Source organism: Gopherus evgoodei, chromosome 16 (genome assembly GCF_007399415.2).
Source record: "Gopherus evgoodei ecotype Sinaloan lineage chromosome 16, rGopEvg1_v1.p, whole genome shotgun sequence".
Classification (NCBI taxonomy): domain Eukaryota; kingdom Metazoa; phylum Chordata; order Testudines; family Testudinidae; genus Gopherus; species Gopherus evgoodei.
The window spans coordinates 4,918,714-4,935,962 of record NC_044337.1 but is presented as its reverse complement, the minus strand read 5'-3'; the positions used below and the strand labels follow the sequence as shown (position 1 = coordinate 4,935,962).

At 53.8% G+C, this 17,249-nt stretch overlaps 1 long non-coding RNA gene across 2 annotated transcripts; it reads left to right on the top strand.

Moving 5' to 3' along the window:
• Positions 1 to 9,946: 9,946 nt before the first annotated feature.
• Positions 9,947 to 15,392, top strand: LOC115636111. 2 transcript variants are annotated; one of them, XR_003996809.1, is made up of 2 exons: positions 9,947 to 10,095; positions 11,166 to 15,392. It is a non-coding gene; the product is annotated as an uncharacterized LOC115636111 (long non-coding RNA). The 2 variants fall into 2 exon arrangements; XR_003996810.1 differs by having other exon boundaries at positions 11,076 to 15,392.
• The last annotated feature ends 1,857 nt before the right edge of the window (positions 15,393 to 17,249 follow it).

Here is a 17,249-nt window from a genome sequence, read left to right as displayed (position 1 = left end):
TATCGGCCTGGGCCTTCCTTCACATCCCTCCCAAACACTTCCCTGGGACCATCTTCCTCGCACTCAGCACCCAATCTGATGCTTATTCCTTTGGCGTCCATTTGCTTTCTCAGGTTACCTGGAACGAGTAATTGACCTCCCAGACTAGTTCCTCATGATTCAGTTACAGACACAAATACATATGGAAAGCTGCTTAACATGATGCCCATTCCAAGGGAGAGAGATTTTCCTCCTCCTCACCAAGGAAGGAGGCAGCAAGCAGCAGAAAGATGAGGAATGACCTCCTGAATGCAACCCTGCTGCTCCAGGAGATGGCTCCTCTGAGACTCCCAGCACACAAGGGGGTGGAGGGGGACTAGTGATCAGTAATGAACCCTTCAGAGCAGCCAGGACCAGGACCAGACCGAATCCCTTGCATGGCAGGTGCTCTCCACAAAGACACCAACGCCCTTGTTCAAATCCCTCCTTACAACTGCTCCCTGTTGGAATGGCACCCAATGGCGGGCGCTGGGCATCCTGGCGCTGCGGCACTATTATGATGGCTTTGCTGTTAGCTTGTCTTCTCCCCATTTATCTGTTGTATCCCTCTCGTGCTGTCTCACCATGTGCTTTGTGTTCAAACCCTTTGGGGGCAGATACCAGGTCTGAAGGAGCCACTGAAATAGAAATAATGGAGAGGTGGAGGGCTTGTCTTGTGCTCTCTCTCTCTCTCTTTGGCCCTATGGCCACATTGGAGGTCTTCATCTTTCAGTATTTCCTGTCACTCTGCTTGTCTGTAGCTGCCTCCCACCCCATGGGGATGTGACAAGGACTTTGGGCCCCCAACTTCTGTGGATCCCTGAGTGTATGGGGTACTGCAAGCTCAGAGGCAAGTCCAAGAGATACTCTGCATTCCTATAGGCACCTATAAGCTCTGGCACCGCATGAGGCCCCAGCAGACCCTCACTCCTACAGGTGTCTTCACCTGGCAGAAAAGGACAGGTGCAAATACCCTTGGTACCACGTCTTGGTTACTGAAAAGGTAATACAGTTGGTTCCTAAGCCAGCCCCTAGGGGGCAGTGCAGCAGGCCATTGTTGAGGCACACCTGGAGAAATACACAGTCAATAGAAAGAACAGGAGTACTTGTGGCACCTTAGAGACTAACAAATTTATTTCAGCATAAGCTTTTGTGGGCTACAGCTCACTTCTTCAGATGCATAGAGTGGAACACACAGACAGAAGATATTATACATACAGAAAACATGAAAAGGTGGAAGTATCCATACCGACAGTAAGAGTCCAATCAACTGAGATGAGCTATCAGCAGCAGGAGAAAAAAAACCTTTGATGTGATAATCGTGATGACCCATAGAAGGTGTGAGGAGAACTTAACATGGGGAAATAGATTCAATTAGTGTAATGACCCAACCATTCCCAGTCTCTGTTTAAACCTAAGTTAATTGTATCTAATTTGCATATTAATTCGAGTTCAGCAGTCTCTCTTTGGAGTCTGTTTTTGAAGATTTTTTGTTGCTAAATTGCCACCTTCAAGTCTGTCACTGAGTGGTTAGAGAGGTAGAAGTGTTCTCCCACTGGTTTCTGAATGTTATGATTCCTGATGTCAGATTTGTGTCCATTTATTCTTTTGCATATAGACTGTCCGGTTTGGCCAATGTACATGGCAGAGGGGCATTGCTGGCACATGATGGCATATATCACATTGGTAGATGTGCAGGTAAATGAGCCCCTGATGGTGTGGCTGATGTGATTAGGTCCTATGATGGTGTCATTTGAATAGATATGAGGACAGAGTTGGCATCGGGCTTTGTTGCAAGGATAGGTTCCTGGGTTAGTGTTTATGTTGTATGGTGTGTAGTTGCTGGTGAGTATTTGCTTCAGGTTGGAAGGCTGTCTGTAAGCAAGGACTGGCCTGTCTCCCAAGATCTGTGAGAGTGAGGGATAGGTTGTAGATCCCTGATGATGCGCTGGAGAGGTTTTAGTTGGGGGCTGAAGGTGATGGCTAGTGGTGTTCTGTAATTTTCTTTGTTAGGCCTGTCCTGTAGTAGGTGGCTTCTGGGTACTCTTCTGACTCTGTCAATCTGTTTTTTCACTTCAGCAGGTGGGTATTGTAGTTTTAAGAATGCTTGATAGAGATCTTGTAGGTGTTTATCTCAATGGAGTTCCTGTATTCTAGTTCCCTAAAATATACAGCATGTCACTATTGTAACCTGTTCTGCTTGATACACTATGTTTGAAATAGCCTGGAGCAGTGGTTCTCAACCTGTCTGAGCTCGGGACCCATTTAAAAATGTTTATGGCCTTTTGCAACCCAGAAAATTGTTAGGGTGTGGAGGGTGAAGGGACCTGGAGTCTCCGGTATTCTCAGCCTGGCAGCATAGGGCAGAGGAGAGGAGTAGCAGGCACAAGAAAGGTGCCTGTGCTGGATCCCTGGATTCTCCGTCACTGACCATTTCAAAATCTAGCTTGGCTGTTTCTCTAACAGATCTACCCTAGGGATGATTGGGGGGCAGTTCTCTGGCCTGCGTTATACAGGGGGTCAAACTAGATGATGACAGTGGTCCTTTCTGGCCTTGGAATCTGTGAATCCCACCTGCTAGCACCATGGCCTCCGCACTGCCCCAAAGCAGTACAGACAGCACTGCCACCTGGCACTATGGCCTCCGCACTGCCCCACAGCACCACAGACTGCCCAGCACTATGGCCTCCGCACTGCCCCACAGCACCACAGAGACAGCACTGCCGCCTGGCACCATGGCCTCCGCACTGCTCCACAGAGACAGCACTGCCACCCAGCACTATGGCCTCCGCACTGCCTCACAGCACCACAGAGACAGCACTGCCACCCGGCACCATGGCCTCCGCACTGCCCCACAGCACCACAGAGACAGCACTGCCCCCTGTCACCATGGCCTCCGCACTGCCCTCCAGCACCACAGAGGCAGCAACTCGGCACTATGGCCTCTGCACTGCTTCCTGGCACTAAGGCCTCCACATTGCCCCACAGCACCACAGACAGCACTGCCACCCGGCACTGTGGCCTCCGCACTGCCCCCCAGTACCACAGAGGCAGCAGTGCCGCCTGGCACTATAGCCTCTGCACTGCCCCACAGCACCACAGAGACAGCACTGCTCCCTGTCACCATGGCCTCCGCACTGCCCTCCAGCACCACAGAGGCAGCACTGCCGCCTGGCACTATAGCCTCTGCACTGCCCCACAGCACCACAGAGACAGCACTGCTGCCCGGCACTATGGCCTCTGCACTGCCTCCTGGCACCATAGCCTCCACACTGCCCCACAGCACCATCATCTCTGCACTGCGCTCAAGCACGTCAGAAACAGCACTGCCCTGGGGTGGCACAGAGACAGCACTGTCCTCTGGCACCCCAGCCTTTGCACTGCCACGCCATGATAGAAACAGCACTGTCCCCTGGCACCCTGGCCTTTTCACTGCCCTGTCATGATAGAGACAGCACTGTCCCCTGGCACTCTGGCCTTTGCACTGCCCTGTCATGCTACAGACAGCACTGTCCCCTGGCATCCTGACCTTGGCACTGCCCCGGCACCATAAAGACAGCACTGCCCCCCAGCGCCACAGGATTTGCACTGCCCTTCAGCACCACAGAGACAGCACTGCCTCCTGGCATCATAGTCTTCGCACTGCCCCCTGGCACCACACTGCCTACAAGTCTTGGGGATGGCCTTGTGTGCAATCCAGCCTGTGGCAGTGCCCGCGAAGGGTTGGTACACACTAAACTCTCTGGTCTCTGGCTAAGCTCTGCTTGCCGTGGAAAAACCTTGCATTCTCCTCTGTCATTATCTCCCTGGCAAGGAGGGAATCCATGTGGCTTGCGTGTACATTGCCCAGTGGCTCAATGCAGTGCCAATATCCAGCTTGACTTACTGGACTGAGACCTTCCCTCACTCAGGAGTGGTGTGAGCAGCATTGGACAAAGCTCACACCTCTGCCATCTTGGCTCCTGTGAAGCATTTAAACACACAAGTGCTGAGCTGCCCTCTGACTCCCTCAGGGCATGTGGCCTGTGCTGCTTCCTCCCCATGTCTGGGACCGCAGAGGGAGCCTCTCCTGCTTGGCCCACAGAGGGAAGCAGGGAGCAGCAGATGATGATCTGAAGTTCCCAGGGCAGAGGTGCCATAGATTTGGTGAGCAGCACAGCGGGCAAGGGACCATGTTAAATACAAACTGGTGATGAGTGCTGGCAGGTGATGAAAGGAACGGAAGGAGCCAGGAGGACTTGGCTCAGAGGGTACGTCTACACTGCAATCAGAGACCTGCGACTGGCCCATGCCCACGGATTCCCTCTCTGCAGGGCTGTTCAATTGTGGTGTAGGCACAGCCCAAGCCCTGGGACTGATAGTGACTCTGAAATGCCTGGAGAGATTAAAGAGGCAATTAAAATAAAAAACTCAATAATAATGGGGGATTTCAACTATCCCCATATCACCTCAGGAAGGGATGCTGAGATAAAGTTTCTTGACACCTTAAATGACTGCTTCTTGGAACAGCTAGTCCTGAAACCCACCAGAGGAGAGGCAATGCTTGATATAGTCCTAGTCCTAAGTGGAGCACAGGATCTGGCCCAAGAGGTGAATATAGTTGGACCGCTTGGTAATAGTGACCATAATATAATTAAATGGAACATCCCTGTGGCGGGGAAAACACTACAGTAGCCCAACACTTTAACTTTTAATTCCAGAAAGGGGAACTACACAAAAATAAGGAAGTTAATTAAACAGAAATTAAAAGGTACAGCGCCAAAAGTGAAATCCCTGCAAGCCGCATGGAAACTTTTTAAAGACACCATAATATAAGCTCAACTTAAATGTATACCCCAAATTAAAAAAACATAGTAAGAGAACCAAAAAAGTGCCACAGTGGCTAAACAACAAACTAAAAGAAGCAATGAGAGGCAAAAAGGCATCCTTTAAAAAGTGGATGTTAAATCCTAGTCGGGAAAATAGAAAGGAGCATAACTTTTGGCAAATGAAGTGTAAAAATATAATTTAGGAAGGCCAAAAAAGCATTTGAAGAACAGCTAGACAAAGACTCAAAAAGTAATAGCAATATTTTTTTTAAGTACAAGTGCTAAGCTGATCGAGACGCTAAAGGAGCACTCAATGAAGATAAGGCCATTGCGGGAAAACTAAATTAATTCTTTGCATCAGTCTTCATGGCTGAGGATGTGAGGGAGATTCCCAAACCATTCTTTTTAGGTGACATATCTGAGGAGCTGTCCCAGACTGAGGTGTCATTAGAGGAGGTTTTGGAACAAATTGATAAACTAAACAATAATAAGTCACCAGGCCCAGATGGTATTCACACAAGAGTTTTGAAAAAATCAAATGTGAAATTGCAGAACTACTAACTGTAGTCTGTAACCTATCATTTAAATCAGCTTCTGTAACAAATGACTGGAGGAAGCTAATGTGACGCCAATTTTTAAAAAGAGCTCCAGAGGTGATCTCAGCAATTACAGGCCGGTAAGTCTGACTTCAGTATTGGGCAAACTGGTTGAAACTATAGACAAGAACAAAATTGTCAGACAGATAGATGAACATAATTTGTTGGGGAAGACATTTGTTGAGTCAACATGGTTTTTGCAAAATGAAATCATGCCTCACCAATCTACTAGAATTCTTTGAGGGGGTCAACAAGTGTGTGGACAAGGTTGATCCAGTGGATATAGTGTACTTAGATTTTCAGAAAGCCTTTGACAAGGTCCCTCACCAAAGACTCTTAAGCAAAGTAAGCTGTCATGGGACAAGAGGGAAGGTTCTCTCATGGATTGGTAACTGGTTAAAAGATAGGAAACAAAGGGTAGGAATAAATGGTCAGTTTTCAGAATGGAAAGAGGTAAATAATGCTGTCCTCCAGGGTCTGTACTGGGCCCCGTCCTATTCAACATGTTCATAAATGATCTGGAAAAAGGGGTAAACAGAGAGGTGGCAAAATTTGCAGATGATACAAAACTACTCAAGTTAGCTAACTCCCAGGCAGACTGTGAAGAGCTACAGAAGGATCTCACAAAGCTGGGTGACCGGGCAACAAAATGGCAGATGAAAGTCAATGTTGATAAATGCAAAGTAACGAACACTGGAAAGCATAATCCCAACTACACGTATAAAATGATGGGGTCTAAATTAGCTGTCACCACTCAAGAAAGAGATTGTGGAGTCATTGTGGATAGTTCTCTGAAAACATCCACTCAGTGTGCAGCGGCAGTCAAAAAAGTGGGCAGAATGTTGGGCATCATTAAGAAAAGGAATGAGACAGAAAATATCATAATGCCTCTAGATAAATCCATGGTACGCCCGCATCTTGAATACTGTGTGCAGATGTGGTCGCCCCATCTCAAAAAAGATCTAATGGAATTGGAAAAGGTACAGAAAAAGGCAACAAAAATGATCAGGGGTACGGAAGAGCTGCCATATGAGGAGAGATTAATATGACTGGGACTTTTCATCTTGGAAAAGAGATGACCAAGGGCGGATATGATAGAGGTCTATAAAATCATGCCTGGGGTGGAGAAAGTAAATAAGGAAATATTATTTATTCCTTCTCATAACTAAGGCTACGTTTTAGTCACGGGTATTTTTAGTAAAAGTCATGGACAGGTCACAGGGCAGTAAAAAAATTCACAGTCCTTGACCTGTCCATGACTTTTACTATATACCCATAACCAAAACTTGGGCCGGGGATCCCGAGTGCTTTGTAGGGGCGGTCCAGGGCACTGTGGGTGCTGGGAGGTGGTGGCCCCGGAACCCCACTGGTGCTGAGTGGGGGTGGGTGGTGGCACATGGCCCAGGACCCTTGCCTGGTGCTGGTGGGGGGCAACACGCAGCCGGGACCTCTGCTGGTGCTGGTGGGGAGGGTTAGCAAGGTTGGCAGGCTCCCTACCTGACTCCGACTGGCATGTTCTTGCAGCTGCTGGGGGAGGGGCAGCTAGGGGGGCTCTATGTGCTGCTCCTGCCACAAGTGCCGGCTCCACAGCTCCCATTGCTGGGAACCACAGCCAATGGGAGCTGTGGGGGTGGCACATGCAGATGCGGGCAGCATGCAGAGCCCCCTGGCCCCTCCACCTAGGAGCTTCAGGGACATGCCGTTCGGAGCCAGGTCTCCTTCTCTGAGGCAAGCACTGCCCCGCACTCCAAGCCCCTGCCCTAGCCCTGAGCCCCCTCCCACACACCCAAACTGCTGCTGCTACTGATGGCCCAGGAGCTTCCCAGTTCAGGCAGCCCCTGAGCCAGCACCAGGTGGTGCAGAAATCACGGAGAGTCACGGCATCCGTGACCTCCGTGACAGACACACAGCCTTATTCATAACACAAGAACTAGGGGTCAGCAGCTGAAATTAATGTGCAGTAGATTTATAACAAATAAAAGGAAGTATTTTCCCACACAACGTACAGTCAACCTGTGGAATTCATTGCCAGAGGATGTGAAGGCCAAGACAGGGTTCAAAAAAGAACTAGATAAGTTCACGGAGGATAGGTCCAACAATGGCTCTTAGCCAGGATGGACAGGGATGGTGTCCCTAGCCTCTGTTTGCCAGAAGCTGTGAATGGGCAACAGGGAATGGATCACTTGATGATTACCTGTTATTTTCATTCCCTCTGGGGCACCTGGCATTGACCACTGTTGAAAGACAGGATACTGGGCTAGATGGACCTTTAGTCTAACTCAGTATGGCCGTACTTGTCGTCTTACGTTCTAAAGCAGTGTAGATACAACAAGCCAGTGACATCATTACCCTCCTTCTGCTTCCCACTGATGGAGCCAGCAGCTTCAAACTGTTCTAATCCAAGGGATGCAGTGGACTTTGGAGGCTGGCTGCAGTAGTGAGACCAGAGCTACGAAAAGGATCCCTGTGCATTCCCAACTCAGGTTGTGAACACAGAAAGGTGAGTGTTACCACCCCAGAGGCCTTCCATGGAGACCAGTGCAAGGTCCAGGTGACCATCTGGAAGGTCTGTTCAGCCCAAGTGACTCTGTGACCAGAGACCAGGGAAACTAGCATTACTAGCATGAATTATTTCTACTGCAGTAGTCCCAGAGGCCCTGTCAGGAATCAAAGCCTCTCTGTACTGGGCTCTAGCCATGCACAATAAAGGTGATCCCTGCCCCAGAGGCCTCACTAAGTCACTAGTGTAACTGAAACCAAATTAAAATCCAAATTACCCTGATGCAAACCTCTGGGAGGACACCCTTCTGTCAGTGTAAGAGCAATTATAGCAGCTATATCTATCAACACAAGCCAGACCACTAGAAAGCACGATTCAGTCGATAGCATAGTGCCCTCACACAAATGTACATCCAGTTAAATCATTTCATGTCATGCCTTTAGCTCCTGTAGCTTTTAATGTAACCCAAGCCTAGGTAAGGGCTGGTTACCACACTAGCCAATGCCATCCCCCAAATGGATTTTAATTTACACCCTTAGTCATTCTGTCTGTGGATGGATGCTTATTTCAGACAAAGTGTGCTATTTGGATGTAGTTTTAGGCTTGGTCTACACGCAGACTTGGTACTGGGAGAACTATTTCTGTCAGGGGGGTTATTCCGCCCAAATAGTTAAATCAGTCCCCTACTGTGGATGCAGACAGATTGGTATCAAGGTGCCATATAGCAGAGCTTATTCTGCTTTCTGCACAGGAATACCCAGACACCGCTATACCAGTATAACTGCATCCACACCGATGCTGCTTTTGCATCCACACTGAAAGGGTTGTACCAGTTTAACTCTGCAGGTAGAGTTAAAGTGCTACAACTTTTGTTTGTAGACAAAGGCTAAACCAATTTAAATTAAATCAAAATAGAAAAACTAGAACACGAGCTGTGACTGGAGACTCCACCGTAGAGCAGCACAGAGAGCACTGGCCAGTTATGAGGTGCTTAAAGCTGCTTTGTACCAGAGCAGCAGGCGTGCACATCACAGATCTCCCTTCCCATCTCCATGGTCCCTGTATGGGCAGCCACCCACCTCTTTCCCCCTTCCCTGCTCTCCAGTGTCCCCATCCCTCCTGCAGTCCTTGTAGAATAGATGTCGTGCAACAGGTAGATTTTGAAAACAAGACTAAGGCTGAGGGCATGTTCTTCTGCAGAGAATGCCATGAAATATTTCCTTCTTCAAAATGGCCACCAGCTCCCTCAGGAAGCAAAGAGGAGGAGGAAGAGGAGGAGGATGGCAGTAGCCATCTTTAGTAAGGGCAACCTGTGGCATCAGTTCCATTGAGACTATTGGCAATGGTGGCCATGTTGAAAGAGGGCAATTCTTGGCATGTGTCGCTACAGGAGAATTTTTCACCCTCTGCTGCAGGAGAAAGGCTGGGCTCTAGAGAACAGGAAAATGGCCATTACTTCTAAAAACACCCCTTCGACAACTGCCCATAGCACCAGATCTTGGCCACTTCTCCTCTAAGCTTGGTGTGAACAGGCCATGCCTGGGCTGAGATCAATAGGGACAAGCAAGGGGCTGACCCTGGCTGATGCACAGCCTACAGGACCCCTTTCCTGACTCATGTTAACAGCCATCGACTCTGGATTTATTTGTAGCTCCTCAGAAAGTGCATTGAGTTGGGAGGGGCGGACGGACAGTGGGGGTGCCATAGACTGGGCTGGGGGGGGGGTCTCGGTGCAGGCCTGGGGGCAGCATGGTGTCAGAGGAGGCTGCTGGGATGGGAGTGAGGCCAGGAGGTGCCCAAAGCTGGGCTGGGGGAGAAGCTGGGCTTGTGGGTGTTGGGGGCTGTTAAGAGGCTGGGCTCGGGGAGGTTAGGCTGAGGGGTGTCAGGAGAGTGTTGGGGTGCAGGCTGGGGGTCACTTGAGGGGCTGTGGGGTGGGAGGGTTAGAGGCTGGGCAGGGCCAAGGGGAGGGGTGTCCGGAACGTATTGAGGGGTGTGGGGGGGCCGGGGTTAGGGAAGCTGGGCTGGGGGCGGGAGGCTGGTCCTTGGCTGAGCCCTGCCCCGCCCGGGGTGCGGCTGCAGGGCAGGAGGAGGAAGCCGCAGCGGTTCCGGGCACAGATCGCGCCGCCCGGAGCCCGCAGCGGCCGCCGGCAGGAGCGGCCGGACCGGAGGGGCGGTGAGGCCCCGAGGGGAACCCACACCCGGGTCTGAGTCCCCCCCCACCGCACCTGGCCCCGCCCCCTTCCCCCGCCGCCGCCCTGGCCCCCTTCTCCCCCCCCGACCTGGCCCCCTTCTTCCCCCGCCGCCGCACCCGGCACCTGGTCCCCAGCCCCTTTCTTCTTGCTCCCTCCGCCGCACCTGCCCCCCTTCTCCGCCCCCCTCCCCACTGCCCCCGGCCGTACCCGGCACCCCGCCGCACCTGGCTGTAGCCTGGCCCCCTTCTTTTCCCCCCCTCCCCCGCCGCACCTGGTCCCCTTCTCCCCCTCCACCTCACCAGGCACCTGGCCCCCTTCTCCCCCCATCCCGCTGCCCCTGGCCCCCTTCCCCCCCGCCTCATCCGGGCACCTGGTCCACTTCTCCCCCCCTGGCCCCGGCACCTGGCCCCCGGCCCCCTTATCCCCCCCCTCCTGGCCCCTTTCTCTCCCCCTCCCCCCCACGCACCCAGCCCAGCACTTGGACTGCTTCTCTCCCCCACCCAGCCCCTCTTCTCTCCAGACACCTGGCCCCCTCCTCTCACTCCCCTCCCCCACATCCAGCACTTGGCCCCCTTCCCTCTTCCCCTCCTCTGGCACCTGGCCCCCTTCTCTGCCCTTCCCCCCAGCTGGCTCCCTTCTCTCCCCCCCTTCTGCACCTATCTAGTCCCTTTCCCCCCCACCTTTCACTCCTCCCCCACATCTGTCACTTGGCCCCCTTCTCTCCTCCTCTCCCTCCGAACCTGATACCAGGCAGTGGAGCCCTTAGCTGTTCCTGGGACCAGCACCCCCCCCCCCCAGCACCCGCAGGCTGGGACCAGGAGAATGAATTTAAAGCTCCTGGCACGTCTCTGTGCCCACTGTTTGCCGCTGGGGCTGAGGTTAGCTGGAGTTTGAGGGGAAGGGCTCAGTCCCTTGCCTGGCCTGTGGGCTCAGCTGGGTGGCCTGGCCACCTGGCCCCTAGGAGCTGGACACTACTGTGCAGAGCCCTGCCCAGGCCTGTCCAGTGACCTGCCCACCCTCTTCCTGGGTTAATGGCATCTCTCTCTCCTAGGAGCTGGGAAGATCTGCGGCCGCCCAGAGAAGTGAGCTGGAGCCGAGCCCGTTGGCCTGGGTCAGGGTGCCCTGTGGATGGGTGTGGTACAGATTTGCTGCTAGCGCAGACTTAGTCCCTCTGCCGTAGTTTGCCAGGTGGCTGGAGGCACCGCAGCAAGAGAGGACCTGTGAGAGCTCATCTTGCCACGGGGGAACATGCAGCGTGGTGCCATGACTGTTGAGAACCCCTACGCCAGTGTGAATATTCCTCGAGATCAGCTCGAGAACAGCTTCATTAAGCGCTACCTGGGAGAGGAGCTGCCCTCGCCCACTGTCATTGTTAATCCTGGCGCCATGCCCACCTACCCAGCCCCAGAGCAGCTGAACGGTGCCAGTAAATCGGTGCCACTGGATAGTAGGGATGGTTCAAAAGTCCTGACGCGGGAGTCCTGGGCCCAGCCGCATAACCCGTATGCCAGCCTGAAGCTGCTGAACGGCGCTTCCTCGGCCCCGCTGTACACCATTGAGCTAGACAAGCACCAGAAGAGTCCTGAGGTGGGCACGGACAGGGGCTGCTGCTGCTGCTGCTGTAAGTACTGGCCCTGCTGCCAGAAATGCTGCTGTGTTGTTTCCTAACCCCACGAGCCCTGACCCCTTGCCACACCCGGACCGGCACCGGGCTGGCCCTGCTGAGACGTCGGCCTGAGCCGGCCTCCTTAAGGAGCTGGGATCCTGCAGCAAGGGGGCTGGGATGGACAGCCCCAGCTATGGTGCCCATCCTGGCAGGAACTGTGGGACGCCTCGGGGGGCAACTGGAGCCTACAGCAGCCTTGCAGTCTCCTGATACTTTCCGTGATCTTTGGCTCTCTCAGGGATGCTGGGCATGGGGAGGGGGGGTGACTATTTTTGCCCCGGTTGCAGGGTGGCTTTCTAGACCTTGTTTATCCTATGGAAAGTGAGCTCAGCTGCCATGGTGATGGGCATGTAGCAGTGATGTGCTGCCAGGATCGTGGCCAGGCCTCGGAGGAGTTGCAAGACATGCTGATGAAGTGCATGCAGTGCCCAGTGGTGGAAACACGACTGCTTGCTCCCACTTACTGTCTGGCTGGGGAACAGCCCTGATGCAACAGGCCGTGCAGCTGTGCTGACCCGCACGCAGACAAAGACATCACCCATTGGAGAAGCAAGAACCTGAGCTTGGGGGGGCCTGAGCGGTGTTTTATGGGTGCTTGTGGATTCTCACTGCCCCTCCCCGTGGTTGGGGCATGCTGGTACAGTCTTGCCTAGCTGCGGAGGCTGCGTGCCTCTTGATTCTGTGGGGAAATGGCCTTGCAAACCAAGGCCTTGTCTACACACAACAGTCATGGTTAATGTGGTACAATTCTCTAGTGTGGCTGCAGTTAGACTGGCAGAAAGGTGCTCATGCTGGTCTAGCATTCCAGTAGGGGAAGGGAATGAGCTCTACTGGTATGAAGCACCTGGGTCCTGCTCTATCTGTGTCCACACTAGGACTTGGGCTGGTAAAACTGGGTAGGTAATGCTCACGCCCCTGACCCACACGGTTGAGAGGTACAAGCTCTGTTTGCTAAGCGGGCTGGAATGAGGATCCTGCCAGTTCCTGCCTGCTCAGTCACCCGACAAAAGAAGGAAACACACCCCGGAAAAACAGACAAACGAAACAGCTTGGAGAATGTGCTGGGCTCTGCTCTGGGGATGTGCCATGGCTGGACACATTGGTCTCTGGGTCTGAACTCACAGTGGTAGGAGACTCTTCTGACACCTCACCCCCTTGGTGCTGGGGCATGGCTGGCAGGAGCTGCTTTCCAGGGGTTGGGTGCAGCGCAGGCAGGGGATGGGCACTTGTACCCCCAGCTTGGTCTGGAGAGGGGGCAGCTGGCCAGCCCTGCTCTACGTGGCACTAACACTGGTTTTTGGTGTTAGTGCCAGTGCTGCTGTGAGACTAGCGCAGGCTGCAGAGGAGGGTTCAGAATGAAACAGGGAGAGGAGGGAGTGGGACAAGGGGTGTCGAGTCCTCTCAGTCCCAGTCAGCTGTGCAGGACCTGCCAGACTCCAAGGTGCTGGGGTTGTCAGATAGCCAGGAATAGGGTGTAATGAAGTCATTGGGTCTGCTCCCTTGGGGGTGTTTCTGAAGCAGAAGCCCCAGCCCTGATGTGGGGGGCAGGGCCCTGGGGAGTAGCGGTGCTGTCCTCTGCACGGGCAGAGGGGCGCCAGCTGGTTGGGTAATGAGCAAGGGGAATGAGGCAGCACCGCTCTGCCCTTTACACTGGGCGCCCCTTCCCATGCTTTGCAGCTGGCTGATTGCAGCTTGTCAGCATCACCCCAGACTTGGCTTTCCTGCTAGATGTCATGTGTGCTCTGTACAGGGCCAAGTGGTTTGCATGTGAAATCTGAACCAGACCCACTGTTGTCCTTCATAAACAGCCCCATGCAGCGCTGGTCCTAGTGGCTGCAGCTGCTGGCTCCGACCTGCCTCACAGGTGAGTTTCTCCACTAGACAAGGGATGTTTCTCTTGCAGCAGCTGCACTGTGTAAGTGCTGGCACAGCCGGGGTCCAGGGGGTTTGGGGCACAGTGGTAAAACTCCCTGAGCCCTGTGCTAGCGCGTACCCCATTGCTAGACCTGCAGCATCACAGGCCACTGTGGGGCAAGCGCGCTGACTGGGTAGTGCTGCAGGAGCAGGAGGGACCATGCCCAGGGTCCTAGGTGCAGAATCTCAGCTTGCCCGGCTAGGAAGATTCTAACCGTTGTGTAGGCTGGGTAGAATTCAGCTTTTATTTGTTTGTGATCTCTACAGATAGTATCAATGCTTATTTGTAAGAATATTTTTAGTTTTATTGATTTAAATTTTCACAGTAGGGGAGGTTATTGGAGGGCCAGAAAATGGAAGGTCAGACAATTATTTAATGACAGTAGACGATGAGATTCAAAAAGTTAAAGGTTTATAACCATTAAAACACAAATTGTTGAAGTGTACAAAGTAAGTAGGCAATGTAAGAGAAATGCTGCTTTGATATAAGGCGATCTGTAAATTACCAATGGAAATATGTTTTCGTCATTTGGGTGTGTATAGTGAAATCGATGGTCATGGATATCTACCGATAAAAGTCGAATCCTTCCAACCCTGTTCTGAGAGGTGTGAACACCCCGGCCCACCCTCTTGATGTGTGTTGACTCAAACCTAATGATGTCAGCATTTAACTATTTCACTGCTGATCACTGTAGCAGAAACACCCAGCTAATTTTTGCTCACCCTAACCCTAGCTGCCTCCCAGATATCCCCATATACCAAAAGCTCCCACTGTCTCCTGCCCAGCTGCCAGAACTTCCCCAGGAATGTTTCCAGCCCAGAACTCTGCAGCAGGGGACAGTGGAATGGAATGTCCCTGGGATGCTGGGGGGTGGGGTTCCATGCCATGGGACCAAGGAGCCATGCTGCAGAGCTCCAGCTCGTGGCCTTCACCCAAGTGCATTGAACTAGGATTGCCTGCAAGGAGTGACCCAGGAGCCCATCTGTGCCTCTTGTCCCTCAGCTGCATCGCTCCCCCCCTCCAGGAAATCTAGAGCAATAGGCCAGTTGTACGCCAACTAGTGCCTCTGAAGACCAGTTTGTCCCTTGCCAGGCGAGTGTGAACGCTCCGTCTACCATCACTGGTCCCTGGATCATAAGCAGCAGTGTAAAGAGCGTTGCATGGGGCGTCCAGCCCCCATCTCTGCAGGAGGCTGCAGCACAGGCCTTCCATAGACTCCCAGGGTGAGGCCTGTGGTTTGCCTGCCGGGGTGCCATGCAGCCGCGTAGCCAGGACTGGATGCTGCTGCTGCTGCCAGCTCTGTATGGTTTCAGTGGGCATTGTGTGCTAATGGCTACAGGACTGCCCTTGCTGGGACATGGCTGCACAGGTCCTGTTTGTAGCATGGCTGTGGGAGGACCCAGTTCCCAGCAAGGCTCACCCTGGACCCAGTTAAAGCTCAGATCTGGTTTGATTGCACCTGAAGTGTGCTAAAGCATTGGGCTGTCCACGGTACTGCTGCTCCACAGAGCGCCTGTGCTGGGAATGGGGCTCTGCCTGTGCTCTCAGACCCAGATTATCCCAGCCTGTGTGGAGCAAGTGGTTCAGGATTTCACTGTAGTTGGCTCAGGTGGCTGCTGAACAATGCCTGGACCCTGCTGAGAAATCTGGTAGTTCCTGGTGTCCCTGTCACTGTGAATAAAGTACTTTGACCAGTGTCCAGCACTTGTGTTATTTCTCTGACGCTGCTCCGCTCCCCATCCCCTCCCCGGCTTTGTCACATAGGCCACAGGTCTGTTTGGAGCTCAGCTGGGATGGAGAGGGGAAGCTCAATGTCTCTGGATGGAATAGAGGTTACCAGTTCCTCCCTCAGGATGGGGAGGACTAGCTGGCTCCCAGGGGCTAGATAGGGTGACCAGATGTCCCGGTTATCTAGGGACAGCCCAGATATTTGGGGTTTTGTCTTATGTAGGCACCTATTACGCTCTACCCCCTGTCCTGATTTTTCACACTTGCTGCCTGGTCACCCTAGGGATAGAGCAGTGTCTCCAACCCTTTTACACCCAGGATCACTTTTTGAATTTAAGGGCAACCAAGGACCTGTCCTGCCCCTTCCCCAAGGCCCTGCCCCACTCATTCCATCCCCCCTCCCCATCACTCACTCTCCCCTACCCTCATTCACTTTCACCAGGCTGGGGTAGTGGTGCAGGAGGAGGTGCAGGCTCTGGGCTGGGGCCAAGGGTTTCACAGTGTGGGAGGGGCTCTGGGCTGAGCCTGGGGCAGGGAGTTGGGGTGCAGGAGGGGGTAAGGGATGCAAGTTCTGGGAGGGAGTTTGAGTGTAGGAGAGGGCTCTGGGCTGGGGCAGAGTGTTGGGGTGCAGGAGGGGGTGTAGGGTGTGGGCTCTGGGAGGAAGCATGGGTGCAGGAGCGGGCTTCTGAAGGGTACAAGAGGGGGCATGGGGTGCTGGCTCTGGGAGTGGGTTTGGGGTGCAGGAAGGGGCATGGGGTGGCACTGGAGGCACTTACCTCTAGTGGCTCCCGGTCGGTGGGGCAGCGGGACTAAGGCAGGCTCCCTGCCTGCCCCAGTCCCACTCAGGCACATTGGCACCTCCCCACCATCACAAACCGGGCCACCCATCCACCCTGCCAGCCAGAAGTGCACCACGTGGCCATGCTGCTCGCGGAAGGGGCCAATGTGCCCCTGGCCCCTGGCGGGTCGGGGGTCTCTGTGTGCTGCCTCTCTGCAGGCATGGCCCCCGCAGCTCCCATTGGCCACAGCTCCCTTTTCCCAGCCAATGGGAGCTGTGGGGGCGGTGCTTGCAGGCAGAAGCAGCAAACAGAGGGCCCCCTGGCTCCCATGGGGGCATGCTGCGCTGGCCACTTCTGGGAGTGGTGTGGGGCCACAGCAGGCGCCGCCGTGGCCAGAGATCATGATCGACTGGGAGAGTCTCCAGGATCGACCAGTTGGTGGTGATGGGATGGTGATCACTGGGCTAGAGAATGGGACACGAGGCCTTCCCCTTCCAGGGCACTGGCTGAGATCCATCTCTGGGGCAGGGGGATTGGCTGGCTGCTGGGGTTAGGGAATGAGATATGGGGCCTTGCCCCTCTGGGGCACCGGTTCCAACCTGGCCATGTGACTAACAGCTGTTCTCATCACTCAGCTGTTCGGGGCCGGTGGGAAAGGGTTTGGTCTGGGGTTGGTCCAGCTCCTAGGGGCTGCTGCCCACACCATAAAAAGCTTTGCACACGTGGCACTGATTGTCCCATACTGGCATCCTCAGCAGAGACCAAGAACTGAACGGGCCACATGGACTCAACTCTGCCCTCTAGAGGTGGCATCTGCGTTTGTGGCACAGCGTTCAGCTGGCTTGCCCGATCCCGGGTGTTCTGAGCAGGCAGGATCGAGGAGCCTGTGGCGTGCTGGTTGGCACTGTGACGTCGCATACGCTGCCCTTCGCTCCGTTTGTTTAAACTTTGCCTGGGAGGCTGCACCTTGGAGCTGGAAGTGCTGGGCACAGTTCTGCTGCCAGCTTTCCTGGCAATGATTAAACAAAGCTCACCCCGTACCGGTGC